Consider the following 8,366-nt stretch of genomic DNA (forward strand, 5'->3'; position numbering starts at 1 on the left):
ATCACTAAGGCCTCCAAATGTTCAACGAACGATTCACGATCAAAGTGTTCAATATCGACCGTCCATTCAAGCCACTCCCTATTCGCCCATGATCTCACACCTATTTACGAGCTATGCCACTCCAAAAAAACTATAAATAAAGCTCTCATTCTACACAAAGGGGACTCAAGTGAAGAGAGAGAAGAAGAAGAGAAGAAGGAGAAGAATGAAAAAGCTCCTCCTCGACCACCGCCGGAGCTCTTCCCGCCGCCTGAAGACGCTGGAACTCTGCCGGATTTTCGGGAAACGCCGGGAATTTGCAGAACTTTGTAACTTTGTGAGAAGTTGATTGTAAATTGATCGTCTTGATTTGTGAGACGGATCAACCTTTGTACTTCAAACAAATACTAGTGGAACTTTGCAACTGGGCGAGACCCCGTGGTTTTTCCCTTTTTGGGTTTTCCACGTAAGAACTATGGTGTTCATTTCTCTTTTCTGTTTGTGTGCGGAATACTCGTGCAATGCTAAGACGAATATTTTCTAACTCTACTGCCGCGTATATTCTAGCACGCAACAAGTATAATAACTTATTATATAAATTTGCTTGCAAACTCATTTATTTAAAATATGAGATGAATATATTTATTTTTAGTTTTTTATTAGATATATAGATATCACTCAAAATTATAAGATTTACATGTTTAATATATAAATTTCATTGTTTAGACAATGTAACACTATTAACCTTGTTGACTATCTTGACAAAATTCTAAATGATGGAGAGGAAGTCATTATTACAAATTATCTCCCACATTGGATTCACCTAAATTTGTGTCCACCCAGCTTTTGCCATGTTCGTACGATCCATCAACTTCACTTGGAATTGTTCCTCCTGAAAAAAACCATTTTCCCATCTTTGAGGCCTCCAACCAAGCCTTGCAATCATTGATGTCCCGTCTTTGATAAATATCCCTCAATCAAATTAAATTTATTTGATATTAAAAAATTGTCAGCAAATTTCTTAAGGGAAGACCTAAGCCTCGCGACCGTCGCCGTAATGAATGTAAGTCATGATCGCCTCCAAATTTGGTCCTCTAACATGGATAATCAATGCCTCTTTTAAGAGAATATTGGAGCCTCGTGCATAGGTCCTGAAAATTTTGATCATATCCAAATATGATTCATCCAATAAGGACAGTCGAAAACTTTTAAAGAGATGGTTGGAGCCTCACCATAAGGACAAAAAGTTTTATTCGACAGCTCCTAGTTGAATTCAAAAATCATCAAAATTGAATGTGCTGTGAATTTTTTCCCAAAAATCAAATAAATATGCTTATCTGGGCTCAAAATTAGTCTCGCATGCAAGTTAGCAGACTTGGACGTAGTGGCTGAGCAAAAAACTTTTTATAGTGGGGGGACATTAAGAGAAGCTATTGCACATGAAGACAAAAAGCCCTCATACTAATCCTATTAATTTCCATTTGCTAATGCAATAGGAACTAAAACTATCATTTTTGCTCCCTCTATTGTAGCCTCATAATGAACTAAAAAAAGAAGAAGAGTAGAACATGAACGCTTCATCTCATAAATGGAATCAGTATTCTACCTCAAAACATTGGCTACATCTACTTTTTATTAGGGGGAAGTCCAGAGGGAAGGCCCAAATTGAATTAAAAATGAAAGAATGTGTAAAGATTCAAACTATTCTAGCTAAAAAGTCTAGACCAAGATGCTAAAGAAATCAAATGAAAATCTTTGAAGTTCTACATTTGAGCAGGAAACAGACAACAAAAACGAAAGAGTGGAAGATGCCATTACAATTTCTAACCTTTAAAATCGTCGTCATTCGCTTATGTTTGAAGTTCCGACTTGTAGAGAGCAGGCCAAAGGGAACCGCAGAGAGATTGATAGGTAATAGAGTAACAAACGTATGACCTTTCAAAGCACGCTTATCCTTTCCAACTTTCAGAAGCTCATTAATCCTTTTCTCATAAGGTGCAAACCCAGCAACCTTCCGTATCAAATTCCTCACAAAATGGACCCTTTTTCTAGTTTTCCCTTTCCTGCTTGAAGGTCAAGGTGGCAACAAAAAGACCAGTCTCGACTGTGCCGGAGCCATTTATTCCCTATGAGAGCATGAAAGAGTTTGACAGCGAATCTTAGATATTCAGAAGCCGAAGAGCGATGGCGGCAACAGATAGGAAGAAGTAGATGAGAGAGAGAGTCGACTAGGGACGTTGCAATAGACAACTCGAAGAAATCATCTCTGTCTCCTATCATAGGAGGGGACTGAGGACGTTAACCCACAACTAGAGATAGTTAAGAAAACCCTCTAATTGGACCAAACAATCTGGAAGCGATAGAATATTGAAATAAATAGTAGATGTTGTTTTTCATAGGAGGGGAAACGAGCAATGTGAAAGAAAATAGCTTGAGGTTAACCCAATATTTTTGTTGCGGGCTAGATCATATACGGCCATAGAGTTGTTATTTTACGTCTCAGTGTTGTACATATATCCACACACTAACAAAGAACACAAAATTCTTTACTTGGAAAACCCTAGAAAGGGAAAAAAACATGGGATCACGCCCAATTAAAATGATTTCACTAGTGTTTAAGCATATGACAGTTGACTAAATTGTCCTTAATTATGACTAGATTACAATAATCAACCGTCTGGTTGAAATCTAGTGACAAATGGAGGTTAGGTAAAGGTCCGACGACGTTAGGTTGGGCAGAAGTCCAGCGTTAGTCGGTGGTCTAGCAGAAGTCCGGGCATTAGTCAGTGGTTAGGCAGAAGTCCTAGCGTCAGTTGGTGGTTTGAGGGAATTTTGACATCAGGCGGTGGTCTGGCGAAAGTTTGGCCCCACTTAATGGTTAGGAGGAAGTCTAATGATGGTCGAGGAGGAGCTAGGTGCCAAGAGAGATCTCAGATCTTTCATTTCTTGCTTTGATCCCCTTTCATAAGAAATGAGGGGTCTATTTATAATTTTTCAAGAGTGTCAAGGCCAGTAAAATAGGAGGAAGATTAAAGGTAATTTGGTAGCGGTTTGAATAGACAACCGTTGTTGATTCTCTTGATTGTGGACATTTTATTTTGTATGTGAATGTCTTAATGAAATCATAATTCAACGATCTTGGGCTCGTTGGATTAATCTCATCAAGCCACTAGATTCGGGTCTTTGATTTGGACTTATTTGGGCTCGGATTGACTCAAATTTGGTGTTGAAGGGTTCATATTTCCGAGACATTCAGTTCGATTGTAAGTTTGATGAAATCAAATTTTAGATGGTCATGAATTTAATTTTTGAAGTTTCCAACTTAATTTTATTTTGAGATTCGTGCCGGATCAATATAATTTTTGTTGATATATCAAATCTCAAGGATGGCTGCTCTATAATTCATGGTTTTCATCTCCGTATGATATATTTTAAATTTTTGTGATATACAAAATTATGGCATATATATATATATATAGTCTAACAACCTCATTTTAAATTAACAATTTCCAAGTAAAAAAAAAGTAATTTTCATAAATTTATTTGTTCACAAAAAAATAAATAATATATTTTTAAATAGAAAAAAAAACAAGGTTATAATATGGACTTTGGAACTTATAATGTCAAATTCCCAAAAAAAAAAAAAAAAACTTATAATGTCGCCGTCTCTACCAAACTCCTCAGAGGAATAAAACGAAGCAATAATTTAAATTTTTTATGTAATTAATAAAACAAAACATCTGCACCTTCGTAGCCCCGCCGGTATACCCGCACGTGTCCCATGAAATGCGCAGTAGTGCGGTACCTTGTGCCGCGGAATGATATAATTGGTCGAAATTTGCGCCAAGACTAACGATGGATTTGACTAGTGACCAAGATCGAACGGTTTGTAGCAGTTGGGAATAACGTATGCGATGGAAATGACCGAAGTGGTGGTGGGCTCCACCGGTTCGGCCAATATTTCTTCTAGCATCGAAGCGGCGGAGCCTCCTACAGTCCTACCTAACACATAGTTCTCGACGACAAACCAACAACCGCAAGATCGGGCTAAGACCATCAATTCACACGATCTTCCGATACGCTCACCCTCGCTTATGCTCCTCTTATGTATTTTGTACGGAATAAAACAAAATCTTAGAAAAATATAATAAGCTTTTGACAGTTATGTATATTATGAATTATTATCCTTAAATTTGTTATTTTTTAATCCTATATTATTTTTTAAATAATTTTTTGTCTTGCCTTATCACTATGTGCATTTTTTTTATAAATATGAGTAGTTTAATATTTTTTATAAATATGAGCGCCCGACTTGAAAAATATAAAAATAAGCATAACTAGAATTAATAATTCCGATTTCTTAGAATTTATTTGGGCTCGTATTTGATCGAAATTGGTGTCGTTGGGATTTTTGACATGAAACTCATTTTGATAGAAAGTTAATTAGACTTAAATTAAATTTTTATTGATGAAAACTAATGTGAATAGACACTAAACAACATATTTTCTTAGTCGAGCTAAATTATGAATACAAGCTCCGGCTGATTGAAATTCAACAATGAATCTTGAGATGGCCTGTTGGATCTGCTGTTAGGGTTCTCAAGATGTATGAAAGAGCATTTAGGGTTTCTTGAAACCCTAACAATTTTTTTTTCTAGACTAATTTGTTCTCTTCTCCTTCTCTCTTGTGTGATATGTTTCTCTTCCTCTTCTCTTGTGTTTTGTATGGATCTTTCGAAAGATTTTCCTCTGTTAGCTTCAGCTAAAGTCCTGGATTCCTCATCATGGAAAATCTTTGAATACTTTGAAAGCTTGGAATGGATTATTGACCTATCGTCAATCTTCTCCCAAACCTTTTTCTATTTATTTTGTTCCCTTTTCAGATAATCTTGCTCATTTCTTGGAAGAAAATAGTTTGGTTGCTTCGAAAAAATGGGGTCTAATGCTGGTAGACTACTCCTTGGGTAGGCAACCTTATTTTGAAGCTCTACGGTATGTTATGCTTAAAGCATGGAAGCTGAAAAGTACGTAATTTATCTCTTATTGCTTTAAGCGAAGGTTTTTTCTTGATGAAATTTTCTTATCCTGTGGATTATGATTTAGTTTGGTCTAAAGGGCCTTAGTTCTCTTTTGGAAACCTTTTATTAAACAGCTTTGGCCTCCCTTGTTCTTTCCTAAAAGTGAAGAATTTACTTATATTCCTCTATGTATTAAGATTCTTGATTTACCTCTGGTGTGTTGGACTCTTGAATGTATTTCGAAGATTACAAGTCTTGTAGGAATTCCAATAGCGATTGATGCTTTAACGGCTGATCAGGCTAAACTTACTTTTGCTAGGGTTTGTGTTTTGATTAATAAGGATTCGCCTCTTCCTGATAAAGTAAAAAAATTATGTAGCTCGAAATATTTTCTTTAAAAATTTTGTATGATTGGAAGCCTACTCCATGTTCTGGGTGTGGTTCGATTGTCCATCCCTTCTCCTTATGCTCGACTAAGCCTCAAGATGCCAAAGAAAATGTTAATCCTAATTTTGATAGAGAGAGAAGTATGATTAGGAAAGTTTGAAATGTGTCTTATTGTCCTTCTAAATCTTCTCAACCTCCTAAAGCTTATGTCCATAAAAAATAACCATTATGAGGGTATCTCTGATCATGTTCCACTTTGGAACCTAATTTGCAATATACTCAAACTTTTGGTGTTATGGATTTCTGACAAAACATCTTGTCTTCTGAGCAAATTAATTTGAAAGGTTCTGTTTCTTTTTTGAAAAAAATTATTTTAGAAAATTTAGATGTTCATTCTTCTTGCATGAAAGAAATTTTGTCTAATCTTAATTTTTCTTCAGAAGAGATATCCTCTAATTTATTAGAGAATTCTGCCACTTTTAATTTACCTATTCAAGATGTTATGATTAAGAATTCTAAAATACAAAATAAGGTTCAGGTTTTGCAAAGTTTGGAAGAACAAATGGTGGACTCTCATTTTGATGATTCTATTTTAAATTTTCGTGAGAAGGAAATTGTTTTACCTAAAGATAATGCTAATGTGCAACCTATTTTTAAGGTTTCATTTGCTTGTGGTAAGTCTACTATATATAAAAATGTAAAAAAGATATAAAACTCTATTATCAAGCATTAATGTTTTTTTCCTAATATTGCTTCCAGGAATGTTAGAGGTTTTCATAATTTGGATAGATTAATGCTTGCAAAAACATTGTTAAAAATTTTGATGTTGATTTATTTTTATATTTTTGAAGTCAAGATTAAATTGGACCATGTTAAAGATTCTTGGTTTGATGCTAAGCATATAATTTTCCAACAAGAAGCATATTGTCATAGTTTTAATTTCTATTCTCCAAGGAGGATTTGGTTGAAATGGGATGCTTATTGTATTTATTTAATAGCATTATCATTACTAATCAATTCATACATGACTATCAAATTTGGTTCTTATTTTGTTATTTTTATTACTGTTATTTATGCTTTTAATTTAGTTGTTGAAAGGTTAACTCTTTGGCATGATATTCTTAATTTAGCTAGTAATATTTGTTCTCCTTGGGTTTTATTAGGACAATTTAATTGTTGTAGATTTGTTAATGAGAAAGCAAGAGATAATTTTATTCCTTGTGCCAAATTGTGGGATTTTAATAATTTTATTTTTAATGTTGGTCTTCATGATCTTTCTTCGGTTGGTCAATTTTTTTACTTGGTTTAATCAGCAAGTAGATTGTCTTATTCATATTAGATCGAATAGGGTTTTAGTTAATTGTCATTGGCTGTATGTTTTTCCTCATTCTTATTATCATGTAGATAATCCTATATGTTATGATCATTCTCCTATTATTAATTGCAATAAAAGTTTAACTTTTAGAAGGAATAGATTTCTTTTTAAGAATTTTTGTGTGTAATATCCCAGAATTTTGGGATTTACTTATTGATATTTTTGCTAAAGCGCCTATTGGTAATCCTATTAATGGTTTATTTAGTAAATTGGTAATCCTATTAATGTTTTATTTGGTAAATTGTGTATTCTCAAGTGCTTGATCAAGAAGCAGACTTGGGCTTCTTCTATAAATGTTTCTACAAATATTGATTATCTTTAAAAGCTACAGGAAGATTTACTTAAGAAAATTCAAGTTAATCATTTAGATCATGATTTTAATTTGACTCTTAAAGATGTTAATGGGCTTCTTAATTTTAATGTCTTTATGGTCTTCTTGGATTATTCAAATAGCTAAATCTAAATGGCTTAGAAGCGGTGAAGATTACTTGGGTTTTCTTTATTCTATAATTTGTTATAAGAAAAACAAGAATAAGATTCATATTATTTATACTCCTGATGGCATTATTGCAGATTCTAGAGGTATTTTTTAGGCTTTTGTAAGCCATTTTATGAATCTTTTAACTCTCATAAACCAGTTCTTGCTTCTTCCTTTGTCATTCTGGTTGGTAAGAGGGTTCGTGATGTTCTTATGGCATCTCTTATTGTTTAAGTTACTTTTGATGAGATTAAAAAAGTGGTTTTTATGGTCCTTCTTTGTTTACTCTAGGCCCTGATGGTTTTACCTTTGAATTCCTTAAGAATTTATGGGATATATGGGATCTTGTTTTTGTAAAGTGGTTATGCATTTCTTTAAATCTAGTTATATGTCTAGGATTGCTAAAGTCACTGGTATTACTCTTATTCCTAAGCATGTTAATGCCTCACAAATTTCTTTATGTAATGTCTTTTATAAAATTGTAGCAAAAAATTTATCTAATTGGATGTGATGTCTTATATTATTCATTCTATTCAACCTGATTTTATTAAAAAGAGAATATATATGGATGATATTATTATTACTTCTGAATTATTAAGAGAATTTAATTGTTTGGGTAAAGATAAATTCTTTTTCTCAAAATTGGATATGCATAAAACTTTTGATATTTATAGTCTATAGAGAATTTATTTTTAATAGATTGGCTCACAACTGCTTTCATCATTTTATTTCTTGGATTAACGAATGTACTAAAGATATATTCTTTCCTATTATGATTAAGGGTTTTATTAATAGTTTCTTTAGTTCTTCATATGGTCTTCATCAAGGGTGTCTGTTTTCACCTTATTTTTTCTACATTATTATGGACAGGGGAAAATCTACAATAGGGGCCCTCCGCCTTCGTTTCAATTTTTTTTTTCCACACGACGTCGATATTGCGGTATTGGTTGAAATTTTTGTGTTCTCTCTTTCTTCTTTATTTCCCCCTCTCTCTTTCGCTTGCTCTCTCTCTCTCTCTCTCTCTCTCTCTCTCTCTCTCTCTCTTACTTTCTATCTGCCCCAAGATTTTGTGGAGCTAGGTATTTCGGATCCTAATTCCCTTTATTTTGTTTACAATTGTTCTCTTATT

The sequence above is a fragment of the Dendrobium catenatum genome, unplaced genomic scaffold, assembly GCF_001605985.2.
Source record: "Dendrobium catenatum unplaced genomic scaffold, ASM160598v2 fragScaff_scaffold_716, whole genome shotgun sequence".
Classification (NCBI taxonomy): Eukaryota; Viridiplantae; Streptophyta; class Magnoliopsida; order Asparagales; family Orchidaceae; genus Dendrobium; species Dendrobium catenatum.